At 35.3% G+C, this 21,757-nt stretch overlaps 1 pseudogene across 1 annotated transcript; it reads left to right on the top strand.

Annotated features, from left to right (window-relative positions):
- The first annotated feature begins 1,304 nt into the window (after nt 1–1,304).
- LOC309809404 (small ribosomal subunit protein uS17m-like) lies at nt 1,305–1,699 on the top strand (annotated as a pseudogene). Its single transcript has one exon. The product of its transcript is annotated as a small ribosomal subunit protein uS17m-like (transcript).
- The last annotated feature ends 20,058 nt before the right edge of the window (nt 1,700–21,757 follow it).

Raw genomic sequence — 21,757 nt, 5'->3', positions numbered from 1 at the left:
AGGTCATAACTAGCAATTTGGCCATTGCTGAATGGCACCATCTGTAGTTTAGCCTGCAGGTTTGCACAACCCGAGATGCTGTCACCCTTTTGGAAAGTCTGTCTTTCAAAGAACTCGTGTGAGCCTAGGTTAAGAAAGACATGAAGATAGTTGGTCCTTTTCACTGATTTTCATTTCAAGCTGAATTATCAAGCAAAAAGACGATGTGCTTGGAGTGCATGGGAGTGATTGTTTATCTCACAATGGGTTATTTTACACTTCTCCTTGTTTTACTTCCATGTTATATTATTATCATTTGGGAATGGGTGGGAAGTTTGCCAGGAAGGAAATAAGAAAATATTATGATTCTATCTTTTGCTAGAAGAAATAAGTATTATTTGGATCATAGACTATCCCAAGAGGCGGAAACTAAAATCTTGCAGGAGACAGGTGTTTATGGTAAATGGGACTCTGGCTACCCAGGGAGCTAAGGTAGCTAAAATGAGCAGCCTGTATGCAACTCTAGCAGATGGCTGCCATGCCCCTTGTTGCAAGCTGGCCTATATTTTTTCAAAAAAAAAGTCAGAATCATGGATTTTTCTTACAATATTAAATGTATCGAGTGCCTTAATTTTTTTTTTTTTTTTTTTTTTGCGGTACGCGGGCCTCTCACTGCTGTGGCCCCTCCCGCTGCAGAGCACAGGCTCCGGACGCACAGGCCCAGCGGCCATGGCTCACGGGCCCAGCTGCTCCGCGAAGTGCCTTAATTTTTAAACGTTGGCATCATGTTTAATTTTAAAATAAACTTGTTATTTATTTTGTGCAAGTCAAACAAAACACTTCTCTCAACCAGATTTGGCCAAGCCACCTCAATTTGAGACTTATGTTCTAATCTTGCATCTTCACACCAGTAAAGCACCAATGCCTTCTTAAAAATGAGCAATAAATGCAGAAAAGGTAAAAAGTTAGAAAAAAAACCTTGATTTTTTTGGTTCATCTGTTTCTGTGTTTCAAATGGACTGATTATATTGAAATTATTTTAATAACTTTCTCTAAACTTTTTAATTCCTTTTCAAAACATATTTCTGTAACTTGTGTGCTGACACTCTGACTTCATAGGTCATCAGTACTTTTCTATTTATTTTATGATTTTGTTTTGTTTTGTATTGTCTTTTTGAAGTAGACCAAAATTCATGCATCAGAAATGATTATGGAAGGAGCTGGGAGGTGACTGCCAGCCACATGCCACCGCTGCAGATGGAAGTAGATTCCGGGGCCGGAAGCACCACAGCGTAGGGAGCGCTCCAGGTGACCAAAGCCAAATAATGTCAATAGCTCGTTCAACCGTCCATGCCAAATGGGGGTCATGGGGAAGGTGATTGGGACAGCAATGCAAAAAACTGCTGAAGTGAGAGTGACCAGACTTGTTCTGAATCCCTATTTATTAAAGTAGTTTAATAAGCGAAAAACCTACTTTGCCCACGAAGCTCCCCAGCAGTGCACCACTGGGGATACTGTGCTTCTCAAAGCTTTACCTGTCCCACAAACAAAGCATGTGAAGCATGAACTGGCTGAGATCATTTTCAAAGTTGGATAAATCATAAATCCAGTGACTGGAAAGGGCTGTGCGGGAATTGCCTACCTGGAGAGTCCAGTCGGTCTGGAAACCACCCAGCTAACCCAAAACCTGGAAAAACTCCATCTCTCTTCAACACAGTGAAGGAGGATTAGAAGACGGGGCCAAAGGGAAGGATTTCTAAGTTTGCTTTATGGAAAAATTTTTCTAAGTTTCCTCACAAACCATCCAGTTTCTCTTCTGGTATTTATGAAATAGCTAAAAGTAAATAAAGTAAAGGCCTTGTTATAATTTTTCATTAAAAAGACATGATTAGGGAAGAATTAATATCATTAAACCTAAATAAAGCTAAGTAGCAAAATAATAAATGAATATATATTTATTTGTGAGAAGGTTATTTTATAGAGAAAGCTTTGGAAATTGAACAAGAGAAGTGATAGTTATTGGTAGATTTTTGTCTCAAAAGTAAGGTAATCTGTCTTTTTTAAGTACGTACCAATACCCTAACTTTGGTTGCATAAGGATCCAAATACAATAAAATGGGATTGTGTGGAAAACAGTCACAAAGAAGAACAACAAAATTTTGGAGAAGCATCAAAATGATGAGAAAATCTTGGTTTTTTTCTAAGAGAATACATGTATACAGATGTGTAGGATCCCATTTTATATATGTTAAAAAGAAAGATAAAAGTATATCCAAGAGCATTCGTATTACTTTGAATATATACATCCAAATCAATGCATTTAGTATTTACAGTTAATATAAGGATTGCTATTAGCTTATATGTATTTAAGCTCTACCTACAATTTTCCTAAATGTGCTCATTTTATTTGGAACAAATGTGCCATGCTAGCATATCAAATGATAAGCTATCTCATAGGAATCAGTTCCTAACTTAAAATTATTGGATATTTTAAAGATCCAAGTATGTCCCCTATCTGGCCTTTTAATAAATGCTTGTTGCCTTAATTTGTTTCCCTTAAAAATCTGGTGAAGGCTGAAAAGAAAAACAAAAAGTACATGTACTCTTCATTGAGGCAGAAAGAGCTCTAATCGTAAAGTTTCCGACCAGAACAGGGTCACCTACACTTAAATTTTCTGTAAACAAATAAGTGCTGAGACAGCAGATCAACTTCCTTAGTGCATTTTCCCCCTAGTAAAATCAGTTTGAGATAAATTGCAAAATAAATAAATGTCAAATAACAATTCCCATGACTAGTATTTGAACTGAATTTAATGACGATTATGAAGACAAAGCTGTGATAGGCCTCTGTGTAGAATGCTTAAAGGGGACAATCTGAAACGATTTTAACTTGCAACCATTTTAACAAATGAATATATTTCCTAAATTGCCACATCAACCAACCGTGCTATCTAATTATGGCCAGCAAAAAGGGCTACATATTAACTATTCCAAAGCGTAAGCCATTATTTTTGGTTGACATTCTTCAACATTCAGTTAATAAACCTGAAAAGCATTTTGCTTATTGAATAGTCAAGGTTTCTGCTTTACAACTGATGGGTAATATGACAGGAAGTTGTATTGTTCCAAGTCAGACATTCTCTAAGGACTTTTCTCAGACTCTGTGGTCTTGCTGGCCATCAATGTTTCCACCATTTTCCAGGATAAAATGATCATAGTTGGCTTCTTAGAATAGAAATTTAAGACACCTATGACATATCATTTCAAAATTATTTAGTAAGAAAAAACATCCGTAAAAGTCCATTTTATATTCAGAAGGGTACAATGGCCTCAGAACATGTGTTCTCTTTCAAAACGAACCCCACCTGGCTCGTTTTGAAAGCTTATGCCTCTGTACTGATCAACACATATCAGGGCAGCACCCTTGAACTTGTCAGGGAAAACAATCTGGAATTCAATGATTATCAAAAAGAATTTTAGAGAAACAGTATGTAGAAGTATTTACGGAATAGATAGAAATAAAATTTCAAGGTTCTATTTATTTATCTATTAAACTTGTCCTTTGGAAAGTTGTAAACCTGGCAACTTTAAATCAGTTTCCTGGTAGACTTGCATTTGTTGATATTCTGTCCACTTATTTTGAAGGAATATTTTAAAGGTTATTGTAAAACGTGGAGCGGCACTTGCTATCTACTGTGTATCATACAATCATCTCTATTTAACAGTCATGGGGGAAATTTCTCTTTGCCTGGAGGATACGTTATTTTTTACCTAACCAACACTAATTGCATTTCCCTTTTTGCATTTGCCACAAAAATGCTCAGAGCCATATTTATGGTCCGCTTCTAGGAAATGTATAAGGCTTCAGAACTCTTCTCTACTTTAACCTTATTTCAGGCATCAACTCCCTCTCTTAAACTTTGCCTTAATTCCTTCACCTAGTCTTAGGGTATTCATCTGTTTGTTTTGAATCTTGGGAGGCTGCCATGATTGCAATTTTGAACACTGAAGTTATGAAAATTAGTTCATAAAATTTTCCCTTTGCCATACCAGTTTTTGGAGACTATGGATTAAACGAGGAATCACCACACACCTTTATAAAGTCCAGGGTTTTTTTTTTCTAAAATAGTTCAATATGTTTTTCAATCATTAGTTAGACCTGCTCAAAAATTCATAAGAACATAAAGATAGCCCCTTAATTGAAGCAAAGGAATAAGACAGTTTTTGCACAAACCTATAAAAAGTGAGACATTAAAATAACTAAGTTTTAGGGTCCTATTTTTGTATTTCATGTAGTCCCAAACATACTGTGGCAAATAATTGCTTAACGGATTATTGTGTTTTTTGGCATAGATGCTCTTCCTTTGCAACTGGTTAGGAGACATCTCCAATGAAATATTCCAGTCTCTCACATCACATTCAGGATGCCCCCAAACTAACCTTATTGTCTTTGGCATCTCTTTTCCAGCTATTCTCCTATATTGTTACCACCTAAATACGGAACAACAAAGAAACATTTAACTTTTGCCTTTCATTACCCATTTAGCCAACCAGTTCTACATACTGATTCTGAGTCTCCAAAGCCAACACTCTTCTCTTTTTTATTTTTAATATCAGCACTCTACTCTGGGCCATCCCTACATTTGCTTGGTGTTTTAACAAATTTATATTTTTTGTTTTGTATCAAGGAAAGGAATCCCTCTCAAATGAGCTCAAACCAAAAGGGGTGGGCAGCCATTTAAAGCTACAGAGAGGTATTCTGGGCACTGAGGAAAAGGGAATTCAGAGCTTGTTACAGAACTGGGTTCTTGGACTCTTTAATCCATAGACATTGATAAGAGGCCAGACTAGAAATTCAGGAAAGACTTTATTGGGACTCGTGATGCAGCATGAGAGAGTGAGAACAAGTAACAGGTGCATTTGCTTGCTCCCCAAGTGGGGGCGACCTGGTTCCTTAAATGGGGTGAGGGTACAAGCAGATCGGTGGGTTGGGCCGGATGAGTGGCTTAGATGGTCTGCCCATGCCCTTGGTGGTGCTGTGTGCAGGGATCATGGGCAGTGCCCTGCTTTTCCTTCTGCCACATCAGAAGTGGCAGTTGGGTTCTGACCTTTTTGTATCTTATTGTTCATGATTTGCCTCAGTTGGGCATGCATGTGGTTATTTTTAGTCCCTCATAGTTTCTTTGTATTTTGTTGCTTGAGAGACATGTGTCCAGGTGAAGCACTTCAGCAAAGGGTTTCAGGTCCCAGTCTGTCTCAGGCTCAGTATGGGCCGGACCTGAGGCAGTAACGAGGAAAATCACTGCTTCCTTCACTGCTTCCTTTAGGTTTTCTCTTTCTTGTCTTTCTCTTAATTGGTGCCCACAAATTCTCTATTTTCATTTCACTATGCTTAAGGCTTCACAGTGCTCTGCCCTAGCCTTGAGTCTGTGTGACTTTTTTAGCTTATCATTATAAAAATTCTCTCTCAGTCTTTTAGTTAAAATTCCCAAGGTAAGAAATTTAATTGAGCTAGCTCAAACATCCCAAGTTCCTGTCCAGCCTATAGTTACCCCCTAAAAGTGACAGATTCAGACAGAGTTCACCCATCTTTATCCAAGTAGTGGTACCATGGTTGAGTAGAGTGCATGTTTTCTGCTCACATTACATTGGCCAAACCATATTACATGGCCAAACCCAGCACTGTTGTGGTAGGGATATGCACCCCTCTCGTTGACAGGGTATAGCACGTCACCTGGTGGTGGATAAATTTGTATAATCCTTTTACAGGATAGGGTGGAAGCAAGAAATTGAGCACAATAATACAACTTACCACAAATACTATAGTGACTCAAGATGTACACTAAAAATGTTCAACCCTTTATTCCGGTGGTTTTCGAAATATTGCATCAATCCCTGAGGTGTCAATCTTGGACATGTGGTGATGTCAAGAGAAATTGAGAGGGGCTAGGTTCTGGATGCCACTCTCTCCCCCCACCATAGTAGCTCTGCTTTTACCTGTTCTATGTACCAGAGACTTGTGTAAGATTTATTTTTGGGGGAAAATACTAGAATTTGTTTTTTTAACTTTCGGAAAAATATTTAAAATCATTTTCTTTGCTTGACAATCAAGATTTTCTTTCATAAAACGCCAGTCTGGTTTTCAAAATTTGTCTTCCCTATCCCCTTCCATTCACTTTACACTTCCACCTAACCTAACTACTCATATTTTTTATATAGCACCCTTTTATTCTTCCTTGACTTTCTTTCACATAGACTATACCCTCTTTTAACATAACCCTTTCATTCCACCATCAATGCTTTGCAATCCTATCTATAATTTGCTAAGGCTGCCATTACAAAGTACCACAGACCAGAGGACTTAAACAACAGAAATGTATTATCCCACAGTCCTGGAGGTTAGAAGTCTGAGATCAAGGTGACGGCAGAGTTGATAATTTCTAAGGCCTCGCTCCTTTTCTTGTGGATGGCCATCTTTGTCTTTCTCCAGTATCTTCACATGGTCTTCCCTCTGTGTGTATCTGTGGCCTAATATTCTCCTCATATAAAGACACAAGTCATACTGGATTAGGGCCTGTCCACATGACCTCATTTTACTTTAGTTATCTCTTTAAAGGCCCTATCTCCAAATGCCATCATTTTCTTTTCAAAATTTAGAAAAAAAATTATTGAGATATAATTGATATGTAGCATTGCATAAGCTGAAGGTGTACAATATATTGATTTGGTGCATTTATATATTGCAATATGATTCCATCATAGCATGGCTAACACCTCTATCACTTGCCATACTTTTCAAGTCTATTTTTGTGGTGAGAACAATTAAGATCTAGTCTCTTAGCAACTTTGAAGTTTATAATTCAGTGTTGTTGACCATAATCAATACACTGTGCATTAGATCTTCAGGATTTATTTATCTACTTGTTGCAAATACTGTCACATTCTGAGGCACTGGGGGTTAGGGTTTCAGCATGTGAATTGTGGGGCAGGACGCAATTCAGCCATAACACTATCTTTCAAATTTTGATGAAAATACCAGCTCAACTCTTGTTGAAAATACTAATTCAAATCTTGTTGAATTTTGGAAATATAATAGATTCATCATAAGTCTACTGCATAAAATAGGAGAAAGATAAGTAATATTTTAATACCTTTTGATAGCTAATTAATTACCTAAAACAGGTAATCTTCATCAATCATGTAAGATTTCACTCTGATTGGGCTCCTGTCTCTCTTTTAGCTCAGTGACCATGTTGCTGAAGAGGCCTTTTCTGGCCACAGCTAAGATGCTTACCTGATTGCTCCCTCACATTTCACTTCACTTATAACAATGTGTCCTTTTCTTTTATTTCTTGCTTTACTTGTTTACTGTATTTCTCCATCACTCTATGTTAAATATCAACCAGTCAAAGGGCTTGTGTGCCTCGTACACCAACCACAGAGTCAGCTCTTCCAAGCCAGTGTGGGGCACACTGTAGGGATTTAATGACTCTCTCTTGAGGGAGTAAATGGAGGGGAAGTAGCATCAGATATCAAAAAGTGAGACAGTAGTAAAATAAGCAAAAATTGGGCTGTCAAAGGAACAATTCAACAGTGCAGGTAATTCAATAATTCATAATAAATTCCAATTATCAATGTAATATAAAATAGTATTGAGGGGAACAACAATGTTTTTTTTCCAAAAGGTCATTGAACAATCACTAAGCTGGTAGGGAGCTGATTATAATTTAAATAGGATAATTAGGAATGAGCTACCATATGGTCTATAAACATTTTCACATCCATGAGAAAAAAATAACAAAAATAATGTCTACTTTCCATATATAACTGTAATTAAACATTTAAGTTTTTTCTCTATTTATTTAAAGTATATGTTCACCCTCCAAAAGAGTTTTTTGAATATAATGACAATATATAAATATATTATCATTAGGTGTACTTATCTAAATGTATTCTTGTCTCTATATGTACATACAGATGTCATTATAAGTATCATTAAAATAATACACTGTCCATTCTATAAGTCTAACAAATAGGGGTATCACAGGAAAGTTTTGGGAAGAAAACTCATGCCTTTAATCCCATATCCTTTTCATGAATCTAGCTCATTGATGCAAAATATTAAACCATTGAACAAGAAAATAGATTCTATGCAAGAAGTAGTTTCTTTGGAGGTAGGAAATTTGTAGTACTGAAGACTAGATTGTCTGAGGATAAATTCAAAATAACCACTGAAGAAATAACATGAGGATTTAATTCTTTCCCAAGGGAAATTGTAAAGAAGAGCAAATGATTTAATGCTAACCTAAAAGCTAATGAGCGTTAACTGTGGAATAAAAATTTCTAAAAGCTTATTATACATGTAATCTTTTGGCTGTTTTCCTTTATCAAAATAGCTGCTGAAATTGTGAGGGGATTTGTATATATCTTTATATTCTGCTTCAAATATTTTTTGTTGGTTGTAAAGAATTTTGCAAACTGTGTGTTAATGTCTTTTTGAATTGCTACATTGACACAAACCTCCTTTTTCTTTCTGGGTTTGATAAAATAAATCTCCAATAAAAACAAAAATTAACTTAGCAACAGATGAAAAGCAAAGGCAAGTGTCATTTCAACAATATAAATACCTTATTTCTTTCTATTTAAGCATCCTATATGTGGCTTTTGCTCTTTTCTCCCTTCTAGTTCACATATTCAGGTGATAGAAGTAAATGTTATCATAGTTTCAAAAAGCAAATAAAATTATTTGACTAAATTTGAAATTTAAAGTGACCATAATTATTATCTTACTCCATGCCCCTATTTGGCACTGTTCAAATGATTCAGAAGCTTTTTCAAATTTATGTGCAATATATGCCAGTAGGTGGTGGTAGTATTTTCCACAAGACTACAATGCTATTAGTAAATAACCCCCAAAATAGAGATCATTTTTCTGATTGTCAGATATTCCTAGAGCAATATAGAGACTTCAGAGATTATCTTTCCCAAGTTGTACTACCAGATTCTGTTTAAAAGCAAAACTAGGCATTTTAACCAGTGTATCAGATTTTTGGAGGTGAAGGGGGAAGCCTCTAATAAATTTGGGAGGCTATGGATTTAATTCCACGACATTAACCATTACATTTTTCTTTTCTAACAGATGCCAGCCATTAAATTGAAAAATTGAAATCGAAGATATAAAAAGTGGGGTATGCGTATCCAGCTAGTGAGTGATTTTAACCAGATTTTCTCCTTCATCATGGCTCATTTGCATTGTGAATACTCTGAAAAAGACAGCTTTTGTGGACTCTGCTGTGTTTGTTGCTCCTACAATGTAATGCTATTCAAAGGGTCTGATTGTGTATTCAGATATCACATACATATTGCCCTGGGTCTGGGATTTCCTGTTACTCTGAATGATAAAGATTCTTTCCTATTTAAAGTACAATTCACCCATTGTGTCTACATATATGAAAGGGCACCTCTGTGGGATATACATAAGCAGGGAAAGAGATGGAGAACTGAGGGGATGCAGTAATTTGGCAGATTATTGGGGGAGAAAAGGTACTTTTAGTAAGAGGGACAAGAGAGGTGAACACTATAGATCATCCCATAAAGGAACCGACTTCAGTGTGAGAAGGGTTCGTTTGGAAAGTGATCTACAATTTGACCTTCTGAACTGCATTTTTAAAGAGTTTTTCTGACCTTAATTTAATCCAGTTTTCAGGAATCTAAAATACCCCTTCCAGTTCTCTGTCCAATTTTATTTTTAGAAATCAGGAACTAGAAGAATGTACAGAGAATGATTCACATTTAGAAAGCCAAGATCTCTTTAAATTTGGATATGAAGATAGGAGGACAATAGTTTAGAACCATGTTACTCTCCAAGTCTGGCCCTGGGACTGGCAGCTTTGGCATCACCTCGGAGCTTGTCAGAAAGGCAGAATCTCAGGCCCTGCCTCCCCCAAGATATACTAAATCAGAATCTGCACTTTCACAGGATCCCATGGGGATTTGTATTCACACCAAAGTTCGAGAAGCACTGATTTATAAGATTCCTAGTTAATGAAACTACTTATTTTTTTCATAGGGTGGAGAAAGCAAAGCTTTGAGCAGTCTTTGTATACATTTCAGAGTCTCAACAGAATATCGCATCTAGAGCAGGAACTTCAGTCACTCAGGGTCTTGATTTTCCTTTCTTAACTCTATTTGTGGATTCTTTTATACTGTAATAAAGGATTAAAAATAAAAACTGAACAGATGGGCAAACAGAAGAAAAAAAATCAGGAGGGTGCTGCAATTTTAGGGATGACTGAATCTTAAAGATCATTTAGTTCCTCGGTTCCCCTGTATAGGCAGCCAGTGGCAATGTCCTTACATATTATGCTTCCATCGGGACTTGGTGACTAAAGTGTCTTGGAAAGCTTTGCACATAAAAACTGGTGTTGCAGCTCTTTTGAAGCCAAGAGGAAAAAAAAAAGCACCAAAATTTTGGAAATGTCCGTTAAGGGCAGCAGAATGGAAGCAGAATGAAGCTTGTGAGCTCCAGTTAGTTTTCAATTGTTCTACAAGGTTTCCTGTTAAAATGAGTCTGGAAGTGTTTGAAATATATTAGAAGCATTTTAAAATAAATTAGTCAGTTATTACTGTTCGAAATGCCCATCTTTTTTTTAAAAAGTGAAAATAACCCATTGTTATTGTATCCATTCCCAATCATAAACCTTTTGAGCAAAAGAAATTCAATTGACTGTATTCCAGTTTCAACACCCTACATGACATGAGTGCCTCCCCACAATTATGCTAAATAGAGATTAACACAATTTTAAAAGTTATGGAATTTATATAGTTCATTAATTCATAATTACTCATTAGCAATAAAGCTTAATCCAAAACCATTTAGCCTAAGGTATCAAAAGAGATTTTAACAATAAATTGGATCACAGTATCATAAAGTATATTCTAGGACCCCAGAGTGAGACATTCCAGGTAGAGTAGATATGCAAACAGTTGTCTGTTGCCTTCATTTTGGCCAGAATATTTGCAGTGACATCCAATTCTGATTCCAGTTTTACATTCATCCACCTTCAACGGCAGAGAGCTACTTTTTAAAATGGATTTGAGACTTTGGGAGTGCTTCAATCAGTTATTTTACTAAGGGAAAAAAATTATTGCTAATCAAAAGAGTCATTAGTACTGGCTGTTGTTACTACAGGCTCTTCCTTATGGGCTTCTTCAGTTGTCACCAGCATAGGGCTGGTGCCAACACCAGCCCAGACAATCTCTCCTGCTTCCCCTACAGTGAATCTTCACAAATAGTCTGTCTATGAAGAAACCCTTCTGTAGATATTAAATTTTGAATATGGTACGAGTTTCATTTTGAGACCCTGACAGATTCAGGAGTATATAAAAGTCATTTAAAATTTATATATATATATATTTAAACCAAAGGAATTGAGCTGTTTGTCAACTAGCTTGTTAGTAGCAGACCTGTATAGAAATACCATGATTTATAATACTCTTTCTCTCTATATCAAGTGGGAGATTAGATGCAGAAATAATCAGTTCCTGAACATTTTTTCCCCTCAGTGCATTCAAAGAGCATCAGTCTGTGTATTTGGAGGTTATACCCTGCCCCAGGTCTCTTTCCTTTAAAAGGTATTCAATGGGGCTTCCCTGGTGGCACAGTGGTTGAGAGTCTGCCTGCCGATGCAGGGGACACGGGTTTGTGCCCCGGTACGGGAAGATCCCACATGTCGTGGAGTGGCTGGGCCCGTGAGCCATGGCCGCTGAGCCTGCGCGTCCGGAGCCTGTGCTCCGCAACGGGAGAGGCCACAACAGTGAGAGGCCTGCGTACCGGAAAAAAAAAAAAAAAAAAAAAAGGTATTCAATGGTCCAAAGCCAGACCAGGCACACTGTCCCCCTGAAATAAGGAAGCACAGTTTTTCTTACTGTTATCACCTTAACTTTGACTTAAATGTAGTTCCTGAAACACATTCAGTACCAACCAGTGACTTTTCATGACTCTGCACCTTTTCCTACTTTTTAAAGGTATGCTATAGACATAAAGGAAAGAGAAGGTGAGATCAGGTTACTTTCACAAAAGCACACATGGTATCATTGATGAAATATTATTCAGACCACCAGTTTTTACTTTAATATAATTGTTTATATATGCCATGTAATAAACCCTTCAATAAACTAAATGTGGGATTAAAAAGTCAATTGTCTACATAAGGTACCTGCACGTCTAATACATATACACATGTAAATACATATATATTTACATACATATTACCTACATTCACACATGCATATGTTCATTCTGTCATCCATCATTCATTTATTGAGATACGTTACAGCCCTACACTAAGTTCTCTATGTTGATGTGGGCAGCAAACCTCCATTTACAAAAGCCTGGAAAGTCAGACATAACAATGTACCTTTGGAAACTAGAGCAGGAGGAAGAGTATATTAGGTCCTAAGTAAACACTTGATGGTTAGTTCAGCAAAATTACTAGTAGTGAGCTGCCCAGAAGCACTGCTTATCAATCCAACATTTTATCTTCATTATTTCCCATCTTAAATTCATGTTGGTGTTCAAGATGACTTTCTTTAAATGTAAATATCCAGAGAAATGATTAAACTTCATCAGCTAACACTTCTCAGGATTCTCTAACCACAAGGTAAGGAGAACCTATGGTGTTACAGTACCAGATAATGCCACAGACAGGGGACAGAGTTGGTAGGAAATGAAGGTAAATAGCCACTAAGTCAAACTTGACTTTTCTCATAGGATAGCCTGGGCCCAGGGCTGTGAACATTTTCCATCCTATTTGGAAGTTTTCTTGAAAACCCTCCTTACATGACTGTGATGCTCACTTTAAACTTCTGACTTGATAAAAATAGTATCCTTCCTCTGTTTTTTAATCTCACACTGAGGAGGTAACCTGCACCTCAGGGTTAGTCACAGGGGTATCCTCTCTACGCAGAGTGAGTGGGGTCTGTCCCTGAACCCTGGAGCAGGAATTGGCATCTGCAAAGGAAGTGTAGGAGGCCTGGGGGTGGAATCACAAGATCGTGAGTCAGGTAGGCAGGCATGAAAAGTCACTGTGCAGGAAACAAAAAAGTCATAGAACTGGGTATTTGTGCAGCATGCTGTGTGGGAGTAGGAGAATAGGATTTTTTTCTGGGTCAGGAACCAAATTGAACACGTTTGCAAAGACCAGTTAAGTCATCTGACGTCAAGAAGTTGCTGCTGCTTTGGGGGTCCAGTTGCCTTTTCACACACGGTTTAACTTATACTCTGTTTTTGGGTGGAGAAATAATAAACTAGGGTTGAACAAAAAATTTCCTCTTCCTCTCTATCTGCCCATGTTGACTCAGTTCTCAGCCCTTGCCCCTTTGGATGAACTACCTACGTTTTCTTTCCTTTTCCACTTTTTTTTTTCCTCCTAAAAGAAGAACGTGTTGATCTTAATGGAAGAATGTTACATCAAGATCACAGATTCAGAGAATAATTAGAAGGTGTCTTAACTAATCATCCCTGTGTCTGGGGAGGTCAATCAATGGTCTCATTCTGAGATTTGAGAATGCAGTTTCTTTTTCTAGAATTATGCAAGCATGTGAGAATTAGTGATTATACACTATGGTCATTTAAACATTTTCTTTCTTCCACAATAGAGTTATATTTGCTTAAACCAGGAAACGTGATGTTGACCAAAAAAAACAAAAACAAAAACAAATTTCACTTGTGTGAAGGAAAGACATTTTATTAATGACAATCATTTGAGTGTACTATGGGGTTTTTTTTTTAGTTTTTATTTTTGATTCACTTTGATATCATGTGGCCATAAGTATAAGGACTCCTTAAAAACCATGTCTAAAATATATGTTTTTCTCCTTGATTATAAAACTTCTGAATTCTGATTATGGACATTTGAAAAATATAAAAAGAAAAAAAAAAAAAGAGTAGCCCCAAATCCTACTCCTGAAAAAAAGTCACTATTGAGTGATAGTTTATTTTTTTCGTTTGTTTTTTAATTTTATGTATCTATGTAACTGTTTAAACCCAAAGCACATTATTGTGTATGTAAAATTTTATTAGGCTATATTCTAATTTAACTGTTTTTACATAACTTTTTTTCCATTTTAGCATATTTTTAGTTGAGTTCATAGTATTCTATTATGGAGCCCTATGCATGAGCCTGAATACAACCGGTCACAACATTTATAAATGAGCATCCAGTTTTCCCAGTGGTTTAACTACTATAAATAATGCTGCAATAAACATGTTCATGGTGAATCTCTGTTTGCATTTCTGACAATTTTTTAAGATAAATTTCTGGAAGTAGAATTAATGTGATATACAAATTTAGGCATAAAAATTTTTACATTTTTAATCAATTTTTCCAATGATTTCTACCTTTCCATAAAGTTTATGAAAATTTATATGCCTATCAGTAGTTTAGGAGAGGTCATTCCCAGAAAAATACATTTTTTTTTTAATGTATTTGATTTAAGAGTATTGGATTGTTGACGAGAATAATTTTTTTTTTTTTTTTTTTTTTTTTTTTTGCGGTACGCGGGCCTCTCACTGTTGTGGCCTCTCCCGTTGTGGAGCACAGGCTCCGGACGCGCAGGCTCAGCGGCCGTGGCTCACGGGCCCAGCCGCTCCGCGGCATGTGGGATCTTCCCGGACCGGGGCACGAACCCGTGTCCCCTGCATCAGCAGGCGGACTCTCAACCACTGTGCCACCAGGGAAGCCCGAGAATAATTTTTGAAATAATACATTGGTTAACTCTCTTATTTTGTGAATCTCATTTATTTTGTTCAATATTTTAGTGGAGAGTGGTCTTTTTTATTGGACTCAACAAGCTTTTTATAAAATTAGAGTAACATCACAAGTCTATTATATAATTTGTAAAATTTTCCTTAGTTTTTGTTTACTTTAGAACTTTAATATATTACTATATAAAACTTTAATATATTACATTTAGAAATTCCATTTAATGTTATAAAGTTTCTTAGCTTCTCATTTGTGAATTCCTCCATTGTTTAGAAATTTAGAAAGATTCTACATATCACTGATTTCATATTCATCTAAAATGCTTCTTTAATGTTTTAAATTAACATTTTAAGCAAAAGGGAAATAATTTTAACACTGGATAAAGACAAATGTTTCTTATCTAGAAACATTTAACTGATGTTTCAGCATCATTTAGTAAGAATTCTTGCTAGAAACTATTGAATCATGATGTCAGTTCAATAATACTCCAAATTCTTTTTTTTAAAAAATTTTTTCTAAGTTACAAATCTGATATTTTTGTCTGTTTACTGGTTTTACAGAAATCTACACTTTTAAGTATGAAAGCTGAATAATACATGTTAATATTTTATAACTCAAGTGTCCACCAACCCTTTTTTTTTAGAAGTGTCATGTGTGGCTTATCCCACTTAATTACAGTGTACATTTTTTGTTTACAGAGCATCTACTTAGCCTTTTTGTTTTAAATTAGGTGTTTTTTTTAGATTTTTCTTTATTTTGGGGGGTTGATATATTCTACTATGAACAAATGTGTAACTAATACAAATTTCAACACTAAATTTTAGAAATACACGTCAGTGAAGTTATGTGCCCATTGTCACTCAACAGGCCAGCAAATTATAGATCTGGAATCAGACCTCATGTTATTACAAATTTCCAGCCTGATGCTTAACCCACTGAAACTCCTAGCTGTATTGTTTATAGGCTGAAAAAAGGCCCGCTGTGGGACTCCTGGATCACAAGGAGCTTTTTCCTACATGCTGTGGAAAATCTCCCTATTGGCTTGCAATAGTTTCTTAAAGCCTCCATCCCAGAGAGAGAAGGAGCTCAGGACAATACACTTACCATGCCATCTTATCTTTGTGAATTAGAAAATAAAATAATGTTCGAAATCTCTATTTCTATTGTTATAGAAATAATCTCTCTGGTGATATGTTGGGGTTGAAAAGGGCAGGTTCCTGGAATGTTATGGGGGCCTAATGATATGTCTGTGATATAAAGCAGTTTCTGATATTTTCCAAATGGATTATTGTTCATGTTTAAGTGATTACAGCAGTGATTTAAGCCAAACTAAATATTCTCTTTCCATGGTTTACTTCAGCTCATTCTAATCCCTCTTCAGATGAACTTGTCCAATTTTGATTTTTATTTTCTCGTGTGGGTATTTGATCATGTGGGCAAAATTTACGGGGTGAAAAGAGTGTGAAAACTCAACAAAACAAACCCCCCAAAACTCCAATAACATGTGGTTGGTAGGAGGTGGAGGACAGGAATGATTGCAAGTGTTCTAAGAGAAAAATGACACATTGACTAGACATCAGAAATCATTTCTTGCCAATAAAAATTTCTGAAACTGTGGAATCATCTCTAAAAGAAATGACTGAAACCTCTTGTCTGAGCCACTTACAATTGCACCTAATAAAGCTTTTGAGAGCTCTATACTGTTAGTAAGAGATGATGACCTAATAAGTCCAGTTCATTGATTCTATGATAATCTTGGCAAAACCTACTCATGGAATAACTTCATAATCAAATCTAAGATACCCTGCAAGCACTATATAAATTTATGTCTCTAATTTTTAGATGACTATTTAAATACATTCTTATAGTCATAAAAATACTTTTTTTCCCTCACAAAAGAATGTGTCCATCTACTACAGGGTAAAGAAGAGATTTGAAAAATAAAATACTAACACAAAACAGTGATTTATCAAAATATAATATCCAACAGCCCTGATGCTTGTTTCTAGCTGTTGGTGTGGTTATCTCAAGACCAAAGAACTATGTTAGAGAACCAGTTATTATTTTATCAAAATGAAAATGAAGAAGGAAGAAGAAAACATTCCAAGCTGACAAATTGCATGTCACATTCCAAAGTGATGTGATTTAAAACAGCTTATTTATTAAGCACTCAAATCAGACTTTACAAGCAAATAACCAATTCTACCTTGGCTTTAGCATTGCCTCTGGCACCTTTATAGAATATCTGAACAAAACTATAAGAGTTTCCCTTCTGGTGCCTGGAAAACTTATTAACTATTTCATATTCAAGGATGTTCAAACTTTTTAACTTTTCCCAATGTGAAAAGTTAGTGCTAACGCTTGATACTGATCTGATTGACTGAACCTTGGGTAGTTACTACAAAAGGCTAAATTGGCAGCTCTCTCCTTTTACCAAATATTGATTCCCTTTCTAAATCCTTTCATGTTCTAAATTAACCTGGGGATTTCCACCTTGACTTCTTTACTTGCAATGAGAAATGACATGCAGGAACTTTCCTGTTAATTTAGCACGTGGGACAGAATTTGGTTTCTGTAATGGTAAGCACAGAGCCTTATAGAGAGCTTCTAAGTGGTGAGAGGAAAGGAAATTGGAAGGAAGAACTGAAGATATTTTTCTCCTATGAATTAACACAAATACAGATTTATAGCCTACACATGTGTTTTGTTTTTACTGATGGCTGTAACTAGGGACACCTGTAAGACAGAGCCAAAGGGGAAGAATTAAAAATAAATGGAAGAAAAACGCAATAATAAGCTGCATTTCAGAGCTTGATTTGAAGCCTGGTATGTGAGACTAAAATTCCCGTTTCCTGGAAAATGTTTTATCATTTAGCTTATGTAATTTAGCATACTGTATGAAGGCTGAAATATGACAACATTTTTAAAAGAAGATTCTTGCAGTATTTCCAACAGAAATGTTGAGCTAAGTATAGAATTTGTGGCATCAGTTAGCTTATAAATAATGATCCTTTATGCTGGCATTGGGAAATCCCTGTTCCCACAGCTAGTTCAATAAAGCAATTAATATCAATAAATGCTGAAGAAAGCAAATCTCTATTCACTTTTGTCTGGATTAGTTAACATGAGAAAAATCCTATCCCTATCCTGGAGTATTTAACCTTCTCAGAGTAAGACACTCTAATGAAAGGTAAATAAAGTACGTTTTTGACATATGCTCCTCTTGTACTGTGCTGTCTGCTTACTATAAGATGGTTGACCTTTCTGCCCTCTCTAGAAAGTTCAATGTGGTTTTCTATTTAGATTAGGCTCTTGTAAAAACTTGTGTTGTCAATACACCTTAGCATTTTCTTCTACTATCCCTAAATTTACTTGTTATTTGGATGAATTTCATTAAAAGAAACACAACTTCCATAATTCAGATATAATGCTTCTTTTCTACTGCATAACACTTATGCATTTCACGTAAAATAGCTCACATGTACTTCGAATTCCCATAGGATATTCGAGAGCAAGAAATTTTTCTGTGACATGGCATGTTTTAGTGAAACTCTTAAAAATAATCTACACAGTGGGGAAAAAAATGCTTTGTCAAGGTGATGGTGAAATTTCATTGACCACATTGATAGAGATTTGCACATTCTGACTTTCACAGATCAGCTTTCAGTAAACCAATGTCACAGAACAGCCCTGAACTTTCATTACATTTGGCTAGATTATTCAAGATTTCACACATGAGCAACAAAAAGCTTTAGAAGAAATTATCCTGTAGTGTCCAAGAAATGTGGTAATAAGGTAAGAGTTGAAATGCGTTGTTGGCATAAGGAACCCATGGTTCCTGCTCGATATATAACACACCCAGTTTCATCAGAGTTGGCTAAGTGCACTCTTTCTGACAGTATGGTGATAACATACTGCAAGAGTTGAAGTTGCCAATTCTTCCACCTTCATTCTACTAGCAAAGAATCTTAAAACAAAATTTCAATATTGCTACAATACCACACTCTTCTGCTAGTTTCCCCAAACTGACAAACCCACTCTGACTGTTTATAAATTTGAGAAAGGAGAGATAGCTAACCTTAAATATACTTAACTAAATGAATGTGAGTGTATTTGTTAGTTTTATATATGCCAAAGTTACATACAGTTAAAATTTGTGGTGAGGTGCCCATTACTAAGTCATAAGCAGGTGATAGTTTAATTTTGAAATGGAGTAGTCATCTCAAATCAGTGCCTTAAAATTCAAAAACATAAACACAGGCAATATTATTATTCTCATTACAATAGGTTAAAAAAATTGTCATCTTGTCCATGGGAACTGAATAAACAAGAAGGCAAAATTTCTAATAGTAATTACATTTAAAAGTTACATTATAGTAAATGGAGTGATGGGGTTTTTTGTTTTTTGGGTTTTTTTTTAAGAAGCTGAAGATTTACTTCTGCCATGTTAAATGAATATACTTTATGTGGTCAAAAAATATCAAGAGGAAATCATACTGTATGGAAAATGAAAGGTCCATTAGCATTTTCATTTTTCAACTTTCACATTAGTGGATTCTTTTAAGATTTTTGTGTTTAATCCCATTAAAAAGTGTACTTTAAATTTTTTAATATGTAAATTAAACTATGTTCAAAAGTGGATGTATTCTTGATGTTTAATACATTAAAGTACAAAATGTATTATTTAAACATTTAATTTTCAGATAATCATAAATTCACATGCAGTTTGAGAAATAATGTGGTGAGATTCCATGTACCACTTACCCAGTTTTCTTCAATGGGAACAACTTGTATAACTACAAAACAATATCACATGCAGAATATTTACATTGATAAAATGCACTGATCATTTTCAGATAGTCTCAGTTTTACTTGTACCTATTTGTATGCGTGTGTGGGGGGGGATATTTAGTTCTACACAACTTTGTCACATTTATAAGTTCGTGTATCCACCAGCAAGTTCAACGTACTGAAGAGTTCCATCACGACAGTCATCCCTCACATTGCCCTTCTATAAAAATATTCACTTCTTTCTCCCACTCTCACCCCATTCCTAACCCCTGACAACCAATTATCTGTCCTCCATTTCTAAAATTTTGTCATGTCAAAAATATTATATTAATGGAATCATATAGGATGTAAACGTTGGTATTGGATTTTTTTTTCACTCAGCAGAATTCACTGGAGAGTCATCCAAGCTGTTGTGTGTATCAATAGTTTGTTTCTTTTTACTGTTGAGTAGTATTCCATGATATGGATGGACTACAGTTTGTTTAGCCATTCAACTGTTGAAGTTCATCTGTTTGGTTTTTTTGTTCCCCCTGCTCCAGTTTTGGCTGTTATGCTGTCTATAGAGATTTTCCTCTTGACTTTTTTTAATTGTATTTTTGTATGTGTATGATTCCATTATATTCAGAGAGCATATTTTATATGTTTCATTCTTTTAAGTGTGCTGAGGCTTGCTGTATAGCCTAGGATATGGATACTTGAAAAAAAATGTATATTCTATTGTTGTTGGGTAAAGTGAGATAGATAGATGTCAATTAGATCCTGTTGGTTGGTTGTATTGTTCAGATCTTTTATATCTATGCTGATTTTCTGTGTAGCAGTTCATATCAGTTGCTGAGAGAAGAATTTTTAAGTCTCCAACTACAATTGAGAATTTGTCTATTTCTCTTTTCAGGTCTATCAGATTTTGGTTTATGTATATTGAGACTCCCTTGCATACACGTTTAAATCATTATGTTTTCCTGGTAGCTTGATCCTTTTATCACTTTATAATGCTCCTCTTTGTCTCTAGTGATTTTCTTTGCTCTGAAGTCTACTTTATGTGATAGCAATACAGTTACTCCTGCTTTTTTTTTTTAAAGTTTTTTGCATTGTTATACCTTTCCTCATCCTTTTATCTGCAACCTACATATGTTTCCAAATTTGAGATGAGTTTCTTTTAAGCAGTGTATAATTTGGTTATATTTTCTTATTGACTCACTGATTTCTGTCTTTTAAATAGTGTGCTTAGACTATTTGCATTTAAGGTTATTACTGATATGTTAGAGCTTAGGTCTACCATTTTATTATATGTTTTCTCTTTGTTTCCTTGTTTCTTGTTTTTTGTTTCCTTGTTTCTTGGTTTTGTTTTTCTTGCCTCCTTGTGGGATACTTGAGTATTTTTTTAGGATTCTGCTAAAATTTTAGAAATCTGCTATAACTTTGAAATGGAATTTCCTCACAGGTAATGTGGTTTTTCTCTCAGGCTACTTAAAATTTTTTTGTCTTTAATTTTCAGAAGTTTAATTATGGTGGTCTTGCTGTAGATATCTTTAGATTTATCCTATTTGGAATTTTCTTAGCCTCTTGAATCTGTAGATTTATGTCTCTCACCAAATCTGGGTCATTTTCAGCATTATTTCTTCAACTACTTCATCAGCCCCACTCTCTCTCCTCTCCTTCTGGGTCTCTGATGATACAAATGTTGGACCTTATGTTATTGTGCCACAAGTCTCTGAGACTATTTTATGATATTTTCATTCTACTGTTAAACACATTAAGTAAAATGTTTATTTAGGTTACTGTATGTTTAAGTTATTTAATTTTTATTTGATTATTTTTATAACTATTTCTTTCCTGAGATTTTTTATTTTTTCCTTTGTTTTAAGAGAGTCTGACACTGCTTGTTGACACATTTTTATAATAGCTGCTTTAAAATCTTTATCAGATAATTCCAACATTTTGTTCACCTTGGTTTTCTGACATCAGTTCATTGTCTTTCCTCATTTAAGTTGTGATTTTCCTGGTTCCTGGTATAATGTGTGTGTGTGTTTTTTTTTTTAAATTTCATTCAACAGATTGCTTTTTATGTGTTAATTCATTTTATTTATTTATTTTTAGTTGAAGTATAGTTGCTGTACAATATTATATAAGTTACAGGTGTAAAATGTAGTGATTCACAATTTTTAAAGGTTATACTCCATTTACAGTTATTATAAAATATTGGCTATTCCCTGTGTTATACA

The sequence above is a fragment of the Mesoplodon mirus genome (assembly GCF_964341445.2).
Source record: "Mesoplodon mirus genome assembly, chromosome: 8".
NCBI classification, from domain to species: Eukaryota; Metazoa; Chordata; class Mammalia; order Artiodactyla; family Ziphiidae; genus Mesoplodon; species Mesoplodon mirus.
This window is presented reverse-complemented; position numbering and strand designations above follow the sequence as displayed.